Here is a 15886-nt window from a genome sequence, read left to right on the forward strand (position 1 = left end):
TTTTATGGAAAAAAATATTTATTCCCTGTCATGATAACATTGTTAAAGAAACCCCTTGTGGACCTTTAAGACAGTTTTTTTATAGAGTACACCTAGAAAAAGGTGTGCTAAATTGAGTTCTTGTCTCATGTGAAAATAGGATTTCTCAAAGGGAAATAAATCTATGTAGTACATGGCATTTTTACAAGAATGAGCTGAAATCCCCTGCCATTATGAGAACAAGACTTACACAGAACCACTTCTGCTTCAGACAGTCCAATTTTGCAAAATTTCAGAAAATACTCAGATAACAGCAGAGCAATAGTGTAACTTGCAGCAGCATAAAATCTAGGGCAAATATGCCTTCAGTGAGATTAAAGGTGGCATTTATGATTAGCTCTGGAGCTTTGCTACACAGAAACCTGTGTAGTCACAGTTAGAGTTCTCTTCTGTCAGGGGCACGGGCAGTGTTCTCTTGCATCCTCCCAGCTTGAACCGGAGAGCCAGGAAGAAGGAGATGAACAGAAGGAGTAAGTAAAAGTAGAAGAAAAAAAAAATGAAAGCAAACCACATTCTGGCTGTGTGCATGGTGCCACACTCAGGGCTTTGGGATCTGCCACCTGGGACACGCCTGAGATTTACCAGACACGTTGACATTGGATGGGCCGCGCCTGACCAAGCAGGATAAGGTGGTTCTAGGTAGCAGCCTGGCTGGGTTTATTAACAGGACTTTAAACTAGATTTGGTGAGGGAAGAGGATGTTTTTCTGAGTGTCAGAGAGGAGCCAGGAATCAACAGGGAATCAACCTGTAAATTGTCCCAAAGGCGTTAAGGGAAGGCTCCTCCCATGAGGTGAAGAGGTCGGTACCCAGCTGAAGTGCCTCTACAGCAGTGCACACAGAGGGTGGGGTCCCTGCCCTGGGGGGCTCAGGAGGGTCAGAACTAGGTCTTACAGGCCTCTTCCAACCCACACCGTGATCCTAATCACACTATTGTAAATCTGTCCATTTATATCACTATTTCTGCAGAATTTTCCTTCTGAAGTATGACAAATATTAGAAGGTCCTCAACCCACAGCTTTGCAATTAGAAAGTTGTAGTGCATTAATAACTGAATTCTGTGGTGACACTGCTGTCATTACACAGGGAAATTGTGACTCACTGATGTCCATGACTTGGCATCTATTCTAGCAGCACATGTTCCCCAATGTGGAAGCTCATCTCCCCTGTCTGTGTGCTGTCAGTTTGTTACCATTTCAGCCTGAAGAAGGCTATAAAAGACATGACTAGATGCCCTTTGTGCATCTGGGAGCAATACTATACAGCAATAGTTCTGTTAATAGAACATATTTTCTATTAATTTGTTTTCATTTTTAAAACACATAACTATATTAAAAAATGACAGCAATAAAAGAGGAAGAAGAATAATTTAATAGGAGTAAAAGTGCAGCTTAGTCAGAAATTAAAATCATCATATCAAAATCACAGGTGGATAAAAGCAGTTCTTATTGCTTCCTTTACTCTAGTTTAAATAATTTATCATCTCTGTATCCTATTTATTGATTCTCTGAGCATGCCAAAAGAAAAGGAATTGGAAATATTTGATGCATTTTCCTCCATTTTTATAGAATTCATGATATGTAATTGATTCATTATTTCACATACTAGAAGCAAATTATGTTTTCTCCTTCTCCCTGCTGGAAACACTGCAGAGTAAATCAATATATTTTTTTAGGAAAGCTGGCATTTTTCAGAAAATAATTAATTTTTCAGTTAAGATTTGGTATTTGTACCATCCTTTAGCTTGGATTGAATCTTCCAGAACATGGCGATTATGTCCTGTCACAGTAGGTATGATATTGCAATTCCAAACCAGATTTTTTTCTATACTGCAAAATAGAAGTATTACATCTTTTTTTTTCCCTTGAGTTACCTCATTATCATTCGCTAGACCTGCAAACACAATAATGTAGGGCAGAGTATTAAGAAAACCAACAAAAATCCACAAAAGTTATTCCCATACTTCCCATCTCTTCTGATCTTTTTAGGCTGTTTGATTCCTTTTTAGTTTTTCCTAAGAGAGAGTTTATCATACTGTTCCTTAACAGAGGACACCCCTAAGATATTGGTGTACAGGAGATGAGATGGATGTTATTATTATGAGATGAATCTCTATTTCCTCAGCAGTGCCTCAAAGGGAATTGCAGCCAATTTATCAGGTTGCTGTTTGCAAGAATTGGACTTTAACCTAACTACCTTCTTCAAAAATACATTTCAGTTTTTATAAGATCTCTGTTTACTTTTAAGCATCTTGTCTGTTTTACTGAACGTGTCTTCTGTACCACAAAACTGCATGCCTTTGCTTGAAAATGCAGCAGTGATGGAAGAAATTCTACGCAAACAAAGAAAAAAACCCAGATTCAGGGCAAAATGAAGAAAATTACGTATTAGTTTGATGTCTTTACAAGATTGGAACATTGATATAAGAGAAAAAATATTCTTATTGTATTCGCCCTTGTTAAAGTAAAAATTTTCAGGTGGGAACCAAATCCTTGGAAATTATCTATCAGTTGCATTGATTGCAAAGGAATTGCACTAACTTACACCAGCTGGAGGTGTTATCCCTATGATTTCAACAGAAATGGGACAGGCCTCTCATCATCACCACCAACTAACAATCCTTCTGTTTGTGTCACAGTTTACCAAACTAGAGGAATGATAATACTGGCCATCTTACAGACACAGGGAGAAGAGCCCTAGTTGTCTTTTGCAGAACTTCTAGCAGCCTTGAGTGTATTATGCCTGTATCACAGTCACCATAACAACAAACACAAATGAAGGTAGGTAGCAATATGGTACTTTCCTCTGTCTGAAGGAAACACAAGGCACATTTCAGAAGATAAAGCCTTGGAAGGAAAAAAAAAAAAAAAAAAGAAAGAAAATAAATACTACATCTACTCAGAGCTTACTTTAACCAACAGCAGACTCAGTTATTAGCTGAGACAAGTTTCACTTGGAAGACCTGAAGAGGAAAAGTGGCTTACTTTTAAGCCACTTTATTGGTCCCCCAATACTGCAAATTGCAGCACTGTGCCTGGAGTGCCAATTTAGCTTCAAAGAAACCAGGTATCACATCAAAAGCACCGTAGTCATAGCAGCACAGCTATTGGCACAGAAAAAATAAAATCCTGGTAAGTAGCTTATTTCAAGGTAAGAAGAGCACAAAGGAGCCTTTCTGTGCTGCTGTGCTGTACACTAAGGAGATGCCTCTTGGTTTGGGTCAATACTGTAATTGAGAGTATTTTCTATGGTACTGGGGGTCTGGAGGGGGACAGAGACTGTAACCTTTTGTGACATCTTATTCTCTTCACATATTTGACATGCTTTGTATAAGAAAATGTTGGAATTCAAGTGTTTGTGTATTAAAAAGTAATGTTTCACTTCCTGGAACATTTTGATACAGAGAGAAAAAGTTCCTCTGTTAAAATCTATTTCCTCTAGTAAATGTTACCCTGTAGTTTTGCTGTTTAAGACTCCTTACAGTTCTAACTCAGATTTTCCATTGATAAACACCAAATAGCATATGTTGGAAGTAATTATGTAAGCTTGTTCTCACCCCTAGAGTCTACTGAAATGAAATCGTTCAGATATCCTCTCAGGGCAGATATGTTTCTTTTATCTTTAAACAGTGCCAAGTAGCTGGGACACTGACCAAAGACTGAGTATAAGCACGTTTCTTATTGCATTGTCCAAACAATGTATAAAACTTAGCCATTCACATATTGTGGAAATAGATATGTGCTGTTTTGATGTTCCCACTAAAGTATATTTTGTAAAGATTTTCTCCAGTTATGTTTAAATATAAGATTTCAAGGCCTTTTGGGTGCTCTAGAATATTACAGTTCATGTTGAATATGCCTGGGGAGCTGTGCAAAAAATTTCATTCAGGTAGCAATATTTTTGATGCTATTTTGTAAATTAGAAGTCAATCTGTGTGTTTTTTCCCTGGTTTCATTAATTCAAATTTAGATTTTCTCACAATAAATAATAAATTTAAACTATGGAAAACTTTTCTGAAATATCATTTTAGCATGTCAGATGTCAATAAAGAAAATGAATTGGTATGGCCTTAATTCCAGTGAGGTTAAAGTAAGTCAGTAGTACACCATCACTAAAGACTCAAATTATACAACAGATTACTTAAACATACAAATGACAAGTCCAGCTCTAATTTTCTATTTTATTAAAAAAAAATCCAGAACCTCAAAACCACCCCCCCCAAAAAAAAGGATATATTTTTTCATTCAGCTTTCTCATTTTCAGGGAGAAACAAAGACACCCTTTTTCTTTACCTCTCTATACATCTCTACCATCATGGAATTTAAAAAAGAACCAATAAGAATAAAAATAAACCAAATAAAAACTACATATATTACTTCTCAGAGATTTCAAATCAGTGTGTTACAGACTGAACAGTATAGTACATGTAGACTGAATAGTAAATATTAACTTGAATTTTTGACTTCCCTCTCCTGCATTCTTTTTCCATATTCTTTGTATACCTGAAAAAGAGGTTTTGAGAGAAACCAGCTGTGTCTTTTTATTAGGAGCAATCAATTTTTATTCAATTTGTATGAAAAGAGAAGTAAAATCTTCATGTCACTCAAATAATTTCACTAGCCAAACTACACTCTCATAAAAGTCAATCATCCTGACAAAATTTTTAAAGCACCTTTTCATTTTGTTTAATATAATTTGTATTTTATGAAGCCTTAAAACTATAAAAAGTGCAGATAGTTTTCATTCTGGAATCTTGGTGATTTTTTTAAGTTAATGAATTCTTACAGCTCTAACCTCTTTACAAGACTGGGATTTTTCCTTAGTGTCAGTATGTGTTTCTTTTCTGCTTGCTTACATAGTGAATTATCAACCAATAATATTCAAGGAGCTTTTCTTGTTGATTAAAATAGATTGGCACATGACTATTAATTTCTTTGAATAAGGATGTGACTACATTTTTTTCAGGTGATAACATTTTGAGCAGCATGAAACATTTAAATTATTTCATTTATAACTGAGAAAGACGAAATGCTGCGCAGGTCTGTTAGATTTGACATCATCAACTTTCTGACTGATCTTGAGTGGCATTTGTAGTGTGTTCCAGGAAACCTTTCATCACCTGAGTATTTTTTACTCAAAATTTGCTGATTATCTGTTTTATGAACTGGATTGCAATTAAATGCAATGTGCAAATGCCCAAGTGCATTTGGGAAACAAAAAGGATCCATTGCATGAGTTAAACTAATTAGATCTTTGTGTCATAGATAAGATTGTATGGCTTCTGTATCTTATTTGCCCCAAGGGGTTAAATATGTAAGAAGAATGAGAAGAGATAGATCTACTACTTCTAACAGCCAAATCACTGAAATTAGTTATGTTTTGAAAATTATTGTTAATTTTTGTGTGTGGCAGAGGGTTCCAGAGGAAGTAAGCTCCTAGCTTAGGATTTGGGGATCATGCCCCAAGCTGCTGAATCTCAGATACTTGCACAGAGGGAAGGTGTGCAATTAGTTATCTAATAAATACATATAAAACATTTTGAAAACCTCAAATGAGAGATAATTCTGTTAGCTTGGGTAGGCAAAAATGCAATTCTTTTCACTGCTTCACTTTCTAACTGCAATATTTGTTGTGTGGGCCATAACATTTTCAAACATCTGGCAAATCACAGTTAGTGATTGCAGTATGCTACATACACATAATTCAGCTCAAAATGTTATCAATACATCTTGCTCTTTGTTGGCCTTAATCTGCCAAAAAGGTTAATGCCTGTTCCATGGTTATGGATAAGCAATTTTACTTCATGGAAAAGGAATGTCACCTAAAATGGGAGGGTTCAGGGTGCAATGAAATCTAGGTCAGTCCAATGAAGGGGGTGAATTTGAGCGTTAGAGTCATCTCTGTGCTGGTACTGATGTGAGACAAAGGAGGAATGCATTGGCTACACAGGGTAATTTAGCAATACTGGATAAGGTTATTGGTGATGGACACCTCAGAATGCATGCCTCCTTCTCAGCCCCATGATGGCTTCAGCAAAGACTTTAAACTGGGACAATTGGGTCACAGAACTCCAATTATCTCATGGCTCTTGTTTGTCTCAGTATGGATTTTCCCCCACACAAACTTCAACTCTGTCTCTTGCTTATTCTAAAATGCATGATATTTGCAATTTTGGTTGCAGCTTATAAAGTCCAAGAACACAAATGTCTTTCTCAGAATTAACCTCTAAATCACTACACAGAAAAAATTCTCAAAATTACTGTACAGAAAGATCATGTTATCCTTCTGAGAAGAAAGACATATATATATGACTTAGGAGTAGGACCTTTAAGAAAAAGGTCTTTTTATGAGTCAGATGTTTCAGAACATGGAATAAGTAATTTCTTACTGGATTTAACTATCAGTTCAAAGTTCATTGATTACCCATTTCATTTTGGTGTGTTTTAATTATATTTTATGTAGCATAATGCTAGTTTGAATAGACAAAGATCTTTTGAATTTTTCCTTTTATCTTTCAACTCTTTCCCTTCATCTTTCTTAGGCATTTGGATTTAGACATTCAATCTTTACCCATTTCAGTAGGCCTTGGTTGACAGACAAAGTGCAATATGGCTTAGAATAAGGTCTGACATTCAAACGAAGAAAATCAAAATAATTTGGGACCTGAGTGAGAGCAAACTTTTGTCATTGTGTTTCTTCATAGTTGGTTCTTTAGGTCCAAAATAGCATGGTGACTTTGTTGCAAGCAAAACATAATGGACATTATTTTGCATTAATCTGCTGGATTTTAATGTCTTCTCTGCTAACTAATCATGGGTAAGTCATGACTGTTAACTAAGCTCTTAGCTATAATACAGGTTCTTGCTTTAAACAAAAAATTAGTTGTGTTGGGTATTTTGGACATAGAGTACATTAAATTAAGAGTTATGCACTCTTTAGAAAGAAGATATCTCTTTAGTCAGATGTAAAAGTGCTCAAGCCAGCTCAGTGCCTCCCTGAAGGGCTTAAAGATGCAGCAACGTTTCTGACTGTGACTGTGACATTTCTGACTGTGTCCAGCATAGTTCAAGCTTCCAGGCTGTAGTCAAAACACCCCTATGTTTCCTGTGCAGTATTGGAATAGGAATTTTAGATATTTAAAGTGTGGTCTTCTGGCGGTTTGATGTTGGCTGGATGTCAGGTGCCCACTAAACCACGCCATCCCTCCCTTCTTTATCTGCACAGGAGAGAGAAAATATATGTTCTAGAAGCCAAAACAGGAGTGTTGTAGGGAAAAGTGCAATAATAGTGATGATATTATCATCCACTCTATAACTGCTGCTATATCTATAGCATAGATAATATGTATCTAAATAACACATCAAAAGCTGATTTTTGAATGGAAACCATTTACCATTTAGAAGTACTTCAAAAGTAATTCCATTGTAATTAACCAAAGCTTTTCTCTGTGAAATCTACAATTCATAAAAGCCTAGAAACCAGGGGAAAAAGATATTTTGCTTTTGAAAGACAAAATAATTTTAAACAGACTCTCTGAAAAGGTATGAACGGGATTCTCAGATTTTCAGACAGCACACTTTGTGTTTTCTTGCAATTTGCAAATGACCCTTAGTGGCACCTCTTCAATGAGTACCTGAGGATTTGAGTTTGAGGTACCTGAACTGAATAAACAGCAATTGAATTTCAGAAAGTATTAGAACGTGAAGGCTGAAATTAATTTTTTTTAATGTGAGTGTGCATGTCTTTGTGTTTATTAGAGATTATAGTGACTCAAATTTTTTTTCTGACTCTGGGAAAGCTTGTGTTGAAATTGGAAAAAAAAAAAAAAATCAAGACTGACTGGAGAACAATTTTTCAGCCTATATTAATTTTTTCAGAAGGACTATCTTCCTTAGACAGGAATCACAATCAATGGTCTCAGCTTCTATTTGGAAAATAAAAAGCTTTTCTTGAGTAAATGATGTTTTTAAACTACACAAGCAAGGTTAGAATAATGTATCCAGAGCAAATACATGTATTTTAAATGTAGAATTTACCACAGAAATAAAACAAGAATAATTTAGAAAATAAGGAATAAATTCTTACACTACTGTAGCTGTGAACTCTCCTTGGAGTTGAATATATTTTGGGCCTCTATATACTCTTCCTGGTTCTTAGGTCTGGGAAAAAGCTAGAGATTGAAACTGTCAGCTGTAGGTAAAGGGAAAAATCTTGACACCTTGTCTCATGAAAAACAGCTTTCCTATAGTTTTCCCATTTAAACAAGAGTGCTTTTCATTAGTGAGCATATGGTCTTACTAATGTGAGTATGGTTGTGTACTATTGTGCTCATTTTAAGTGTGTTCTCATGCCAAAGTCAAAATTAACATCTTTAAATCAAATTCAATAGCCATCAGGCAGTCAGTATGGAGCACCCATAACAGCAAGACAACAACTTGCTATATAGTTTGTGAACCAATATTACTATGTTCAAGTATTATCACCTATTATGGGGTTAAGAAAAATGGGTATAGAAGGTTCATGGAAAAGTTTTGTATCTGATAGCTCCTGATAACAGATTTTTACTAAAATCATCTATTAAATCTATATAGTTGCAAAAGCAAATCTTTTAAACTTTAGTCCCTCCATATTCATATTCTCCTAATGGTATACCTGCAGTTCTTAGGGAAAAAATAAAAAATAAAATAATCCCAGCTACTGGATATCAAATAAATGTTCCCTCTGGAGAGATTGAACATATATGATCCTGAACATAAGATACAAGTCTGTGTACACACTCATCATTCTCCTTACAAAAGATTTTAATCAATATGCCAGTGTTGATCTCCATGCCAATAGTAGAAACTTTCCAGAAAATTCACAATAGAAAATTGTAGGTCACAACACTGGTGCCCATCTTATTGTCTCCAACTCATCACATAGAATGAAATATTAGAAATGATGGAGTCACAAGAGCAGAGGAAGCAAAAACTTGGTCTGTGATGAATAAAAATATATTAATCTGATTCTAAATAGATCTTTTGCTCAACTATTCAGAACCAAAGCTTCTGATGATGAAGCTTTCTACTTTTCTACTGTATGAGGGAGTAGGTGTTTCCAGTTGTTTTGTTAGTAGTGAGAAAACAGGAGTGATACAAGAGCAGGTTAGAACAGGTGCAGCTGGAGGTTAAATGCATTTTAGTGGATTCTGACAAACAATCCATAAGCTCAGCATGGAAGCACAATTGGGTGTAGACAGACATACACAATATATGCACACTTGCAGGAAATTATATTTGCAAAACTAATTTGTCTGTACAATTCTATTACAAGAACTATCATACTGAATTTGAGCAACATTATTTCAGTTCCTGACTGATATTCTGTGGAGAAAGATACTCTGCCTGAGTAAAGAGATTACAATCATGCTTTTATGAGAAAAATGACATCACAGCTAAAGCAACTACTAATGCTCTGTGCAGATATTCCCTTTTCATATCTAGAGTAACCAGCAAACCTAGTGTTAAAATATTAAAATGTACATAAGAATTTGAAATATGAAAGAGAACCTGAATCTGCTCTTCAAGAAGTTGGTGGGAACTGTTCATGTTGCTGATTATATAATGATTTGGTGGATTACAGAAAACAAAATGAGACACTTGGGTTTAAATAGATGCCAGCCAGTGTGATTTTAGGCTGGAGATAATGAAGGTTATGAATAAATCAAAGACACTTTTCAAGGAATTCATAGGTTTCTAGCACTGTCCACAGTTTCACCCAATATATGTTAAGTTATATGTTACTGTATGTTTTTAACATTTTTGTTACATTAAAAATAAACATCCTTAACAATGAAGACAAAAGAGAACTCTGAATTAAGATTCAGACATTAAAATCAATTATATTTGCTTTACCTATAAAATAGCTTTAAATTTTTTTAAGATTTTTGAAGACTATCAGTGTTTGCTTCATCTAAAGGATTTTATTTGTATTGGAATTCAAACAAAATTGCAGATCTATATATAAATTTCTGTGAAAAACAAACCAAAGCAATTAATTGACTCAATTTACAGCATGACAAGTAATCAGGAAAAAGAAAATGCCAAAGAGGAGAGAAAAAGGTTGCAGTGGATGGAGACTGTAATTTGACATTCATAGACATTATTTGTTTGAGTTTGAAATCCATCCTGCAATTACACCAACATTGGTCTTGTGTTCAAGCAACATTCTGAGGTGCCAAGACCATACTGCTTATTCACTGCATTTATGCACAAGAGGGAAGCACCTAATATCTGATTTGTCTAGGTTATGTCCAGCTCAGCAGCTGGTGCTTCACAAAGTAACCTGTTTGCTGTCTTGAACTGGGTCTTTAAAGCCCCTGGTCTTGCTTAGTGTTATATTTTGTGATGAGTTAAAGAAATATGATAGCTTCCACCTGATTTTGTGAAAGACCAAAGAAGGAGATAAAAACACAGGATATTATATTTCTCTGAGTCTGGCGTCATAATCGTCATCATCAACATCAAACAAAGAAAAATATTCTGGATTTTTAATAGGTTAGTGACATTGACAGGGCTCCACTCATTCTCTTCAGTAAACTTGCCAAAAGCACAAAGAAAAGAAAAATACACACTGAGCACGTAAAAAATATTTAAATTATGAATATACAATAGCAGTGGTGCTGGATCAGAAAGGCAGAGCTTCTGTTATTCAGATGCTCAAAAGGTGTGACAAATTTCATTAGGATAAAATTGTAAATGAGAGGTGAAGTTTGGTACACTTTTGATATACCCCTCTAAAAATAAGTTTTCCTTGCAAGTTTAGCACTAAGACCACTTTCATCCTTTACTCTGGCTTTGCAGCAATATTTTTTGACTGTAGTAAATGCTCTAAGGAAGATGACTTTCACTTAGGTTTTGGTTGGTACTACTATGGACTACAAATATAGACATAAAAACCTTAGAGTTCTTTCATGGACATGAATCACAATTATTTTCAAAATCTGGTTATATTTCAATGAATTAATATTTTATTTTGAAAAATTCTTAATTTTTTTCTCATTGGACAAAAACAAATTTTAAACTGATTTAAAATATTATTTCAAAATTTTAAATCTCAAAGAACTGTTGAGACTTTAAGCTACACATGAAATTGTGTCTCTGGGACTGTTTAATATTAGCATGAAGGAGAAATTTGACAAGTTACTCATGCAAAATTCCTACTTGAATAAATATTCAATAATGTTAAAAATAATGAGTCAAATCTTAATTTGAAAAATATTCCTGTACTTTCTTTGATTTTTTTTTCCTTCATGAAGTGATTAAATTGTGAAAAGATAATTGATTTTTGGGAAGTGTTCTTTGCTCTGTTTTTTGGCTTGGGGTATTTTCCACACTTCTTGGAAGTTACTGGCACAAATAGTTTTGCTGCTCTCTGTAAAAATGATTTCTTCTCACTTCACAAAACAGAACACAGTTCTATTGAGAAAACAGATTTTACAAGATCACAGATTGCTATTTTACACATTCATATGAAGCTTCAGAAAAACAAGTGACTTGTAAGCAACACAGTACACCTTCCTTACCTTATTCTCTACTTTTTTTTTCAATTAATATAAGAAGATTGCCTTGTGCAGGGAAAATTTAAGAAGAAAATTCCTGATTAAAATACTTCACCAAGTGGTAGCATTTTTTAAGACAGTTAGCACTGAATCATTAACTTCCATAATTTTTTCACCACTGTGTTAGTTAAATTGGCTAATCTTTATTTTCAATTACTTTGGTGGCAGTAAAGAGAAGAACCTGACTGACCTGAATCTAACTAAGGACTTTCGTTTTTGGTAAGGTTAATGTAGAGCAGAGCTGTCATTTATTTTGAATAATATATATTGCTATCTGAATTTGCTAGTAATGTTATTTATGAATAGATTTTAATCAATAAAATTTTATTAGCTGATATTGACATGAAAGCACATTATAGAGATAGGGGGTTTTTCATAAAAATTTGCAACTATTACTGTATTTTATTCTCTGCTTCTTCTTTGCCAGCTTAAACCTTTTCCAATGATGTCAGAGCATATTCAGAATTATCTGAACTAAGACAAGACAGCAGTTTTCACCATCATTAAGTGTTTCCATGACAGAATATACATCTGGCAGATTCCTAAAGGGATCAAAAATCTAAAGCAAATTGTAAACAAAAGTAAACATGAAATGCCAACAACAGTTTCTGACAACACACTTAGGAAATCCTCTAGAAATTGTAGTGTCAAATTAATTTCAGTACCTGAACAAGTCTGGTATTTGTATTACTGGAACATCAATTTGCTATAGGGGAGATATTGTCTTCTGTAAAACAGACTGTATTGCTTCTGTAAACCCGGGGAAATAATAAACATATTGTCTCCATGAAACTTGCAAAAGTGATGTCTTTGTTTCCTCTGTCACAAGTCAGCACATTTCCCACAGGGTTACAGTTATCAGGGTGAATTTCTGTAAACAAGCTTTGGTCAAAGCTTAAGTATTTTCTGCAAATACTAACAAATACAAATACTCCAAAAAGTATTTGCTACAGAAGGTGCAACTTTTACCATCACTACCACTGACCACAATCAGTTGAAAACCTGCCACATCCTATAGACTGAAAGAGATGGAGCCATGTCTGTACCTGGGTAGGAGACCTCGAGCTGCCACCTTCCTGTTACAGCACCTGAATACCACTGACTGAGAAAACAACATTCTTTTCTTTGGTTTGTCTGTGAATGTTTGGCTAAAGGCCAAAATATACCCCAAATTACAGATTTTTGGATGAGACATAAAGGATTTTTTAGAAAATTTCACTCTGCTCTTCTTTACAGTGTAGACATTTAAAACCTATTCCTCTGGCTAATTGCTGACTAACTTTTTTTTTTAGAATTTCTACTAGAATTGTCAGTAATTAGTAGTATAGTAAAGGTCTTATGTTGTTTGTGATTCCAAACTCTTGACTAATTCCTGACTTTCTCCTGTAATAAAAGCTGCATATCAACTTGAAATGGTTGTTTTACACTAATGGTTAGAGTTGTATCTAGTATATATATCTAATATATTTATTTATTTATATTGGATATTATATATATATATGATATATATATAATATAGATCTTCACACAAAGTGTTTTGGGCAAATATATCTGGTTATGATTCAATTTCATATAAATATTAATAAATATTAAAAATGCATTCTACTTATTTGCAGTGAAGTGCCAATGAAAAGAAGCATAAGGAACAAGACACTTCGGAGATTAAACAGTGAAATATAACAAATACTACATAAGAAGGTAATAAGTTTAACTCCATTATATAGCTGCTTTATTACCAGCTAGCTGAACTAATTGAACCCTACTTTTTTCTGGCCCAGATGATAACTTGGCTTTGCATGTAAATATCTGGCCCATTTTCTGGACATCTACAGTAAATTCCTCCAGAACCAAGAAAGTTTTGTTTGAAACTGCAAATTTCAGTAATGTCCTTTAACAAGTGTTGAGCTAGTGAATGAACTATTGAATGCTTGAGCAAAACAGCAGACCTTGCATTGTCTCTAAATGTATAGAGGATTTAAAAAATTTCTCTACTGAATGGACTTGGCTTCATAATCTTTTTTCCCTTTAACCTTTATAAGTCATTTAAATGGCAATAGCAATTAAATACTTATTTGCTCTTGATATCAAAGTTCTATCTGTAATCCTGCTCAAAATCTCTGGTGTGATACATTTGACATTTTCCCATGGCTCTCATCAAGTTTGAAACTTGTTCCAAACTTATGCCCTTATTTGTTTGTTGTTGTTGTTGGTTTTTTTTGGGGTTTTTTTTGTCATTATTCCTCTTCTCAGCCCTTTGTGCCAATGAGTAATTGGCAGGGTTTATTGGTCTTCTACACTGGTAGTTACAGGGTTTGCTTCCCCAAACTGCTTTGTTCCTCTCCTGGCACAGGACAATGTGTACCCTTGGCCCTCCCCACAGGAGCGTGGAGCAGCAGCGAGAGCCGAGGTGACAGCAGCCGCTTTGGCATCAGAAGAGGCAGCATCAGGAGCCTCAGCAGGAGCAGAGAACACTTCTTGTGTTCTCGCTGTGTCACAAAGCCAACAAGCTCTCAGCTTTTGTGTGCGAAGGAGGTTCTTCTGGTTTGATTAATTCTGTTTCAATTTCACTCCATGGAAATTCTTATTTAAAGAAGGGAAAGAGGATGAAAGCTATTTTTTATGTCTTTTTTAAAATGTATTTGAGTCCTGCTATGCAGGTTTCTGTTGCAGAAGTACTTTGCAAATGGAACCCACACACTTCTTTAAATAGATCAACCGCAGTAAATGAAATTAATAAAGTAGAACGGTACAAAAACAGAAACTGGAGATGAAAATAACAGTGTAAAATACTTAGTGCTTTCTTTTAATGAAAGAAAATATTACAGTGGTTTTTCCGAGCCACTTAAAATTTGCCAAGTGAAGCAAGTCATTGCACTTCCCTAGTGAGATTGTTCTGTTATTTAATAGAGCTCAGAAAATGTGGTTTTGATATTCATTTTATATTTTCACCTCAATTTTAACATAAGCAGCTTTTACCAGCTACTAATGTTCCTTTGTGGAGTGAACTATTTAAAAATTCAAAGCCTTTGCCTCATTTTTTTTAGAAAAATTATTAAATTACAGGAAAATTTTGATGGAGTACTAGGTTGAATCAAATTCCTACTGTAATAAATTCATATGAGTCAGAAAAATAATGAAGACTGCTGATGACTGCATTCCATCAATTTGTATAAAACAGCCATAATTAAAAAAAAAATCAATTAAAGTACCACATATTATAGTTTTGTTGTGAATTACTCATACAGTGATGTCTTTGGTCTTTTACCAGACCTAGATATTTTTACCTTCAGTATTCTTCAAAACAATTTCCAACATTTCTACTTTTGTACAATAAGTACACTTTCATATGAGTTAAGCAGTTTGAACCCAAGTGAGAAATAGTTGAACAGCCTTCAGTATATTGTCTCCCATTTCAGTCTGAAATAACTCCTACCTATAATTAATCTCAGATCTATGGCAGATGTTTCTGGTCACCATGCAATTCAGACAGATAGAGTTGAGTGGCATAGTAGAAATTAATTATTTGTATTGGGTTTCACTATTTATAAAACTAGAAATAAAAGTCTTCCATTGATTTCCTGCATGGGCATGTATTATTCTACAACACTATTACTGTAAATAAAAATAATACTCCTTATCATTTATTTTCTAAGCAGAAAAAACTGGCTATGTAGAATGCCAGCAAATGAGAAAAATACAGAATTTTGTACTTTTTACAAAGTAATTTCTCCTACGGGTTTGTTGTATTGTTCCTTCATTCTAGCACTGAAATATGTTGAGCAAGGTCCCATCTGAGACTTTATAAGAAAAAAGCTATATAAGTTACTATAACAGAATCAAAGGTTACTGGAAGTAAGAATAAATTAATTCTATCCCAGCATCAACACCAGCATTTCTAGAACATTACTTAAGGTGTGTTAGGGCGTGAGGGAGGTCTTTTTCTCTTACAACACAAAAAGTAGTTGCCACCTGTGTCTTGCAACGTATCTGCAAATAACAGATTGCAGCAATTATGTTGGTGTTCTACTGCCACGCAATAAAATGAAATGCAGCAGTGAGAATGATTTATAGCAGAACACAACGTTTTGGTTTCTAAAGCTGATAAGCAGAGAAACATCAATTATTAAACTGAATCTCGGCTTTATGGAGAGGCAAATAATCAGGATTTGCTTGCACAGAACAAGAAAGCAGTGGCTAATTTTTTATAAGGATATTTGCTTAACAAAATGGTACATTTAAAGGTCAGCTT

The 15886-nt window shown here is 34.5% G+C and overlaps 1 long non-coding RNA gene across 2 annotated transcripts; it reads left to right on the forward strand.

Moving 5' to 3' along the window:
* The first annotated feature begins 2606 nt into the window (after nucleotides 1–2606).
* On the forward strand, nucleotides 2607–15357 carry LOC147652541 (uncharacterized). Of its 2 annotated transcripts, none has more exons than XR_015288013.1 (3): nucleotides 2607–2818; nucleotides 13254–13335; nucleotides 14018–15357. It is a non-coding gene; the product is annotated as an uncharacterized LOC147652541 (long non-coding RNA). The 2 variants fall into 2 exon arrangements; XR_015288014.1 differs by having other exon boundaries at nucleotides 2811–3169.
* The last annotated feature ends 529 nt before the right edge of the window (nucleotides 15358–15886 follow it).

The sequence above is a fragment of the Cyanistes caeruleus genome, chromosome 6 (assembly GCF_971803275.1).
Source record: "Cyanistes caeruleus chromosome 6, bCyaCae1.hap1.1, whole genome shotgun sequence".
Classification (NCBI taxonomy): domain Eukaryota; kingdom Metazoa; phylum Chordata; class Aves; order Passeriformes; family Paridae; genus Cyanistes; species Cyanistes caeruleus.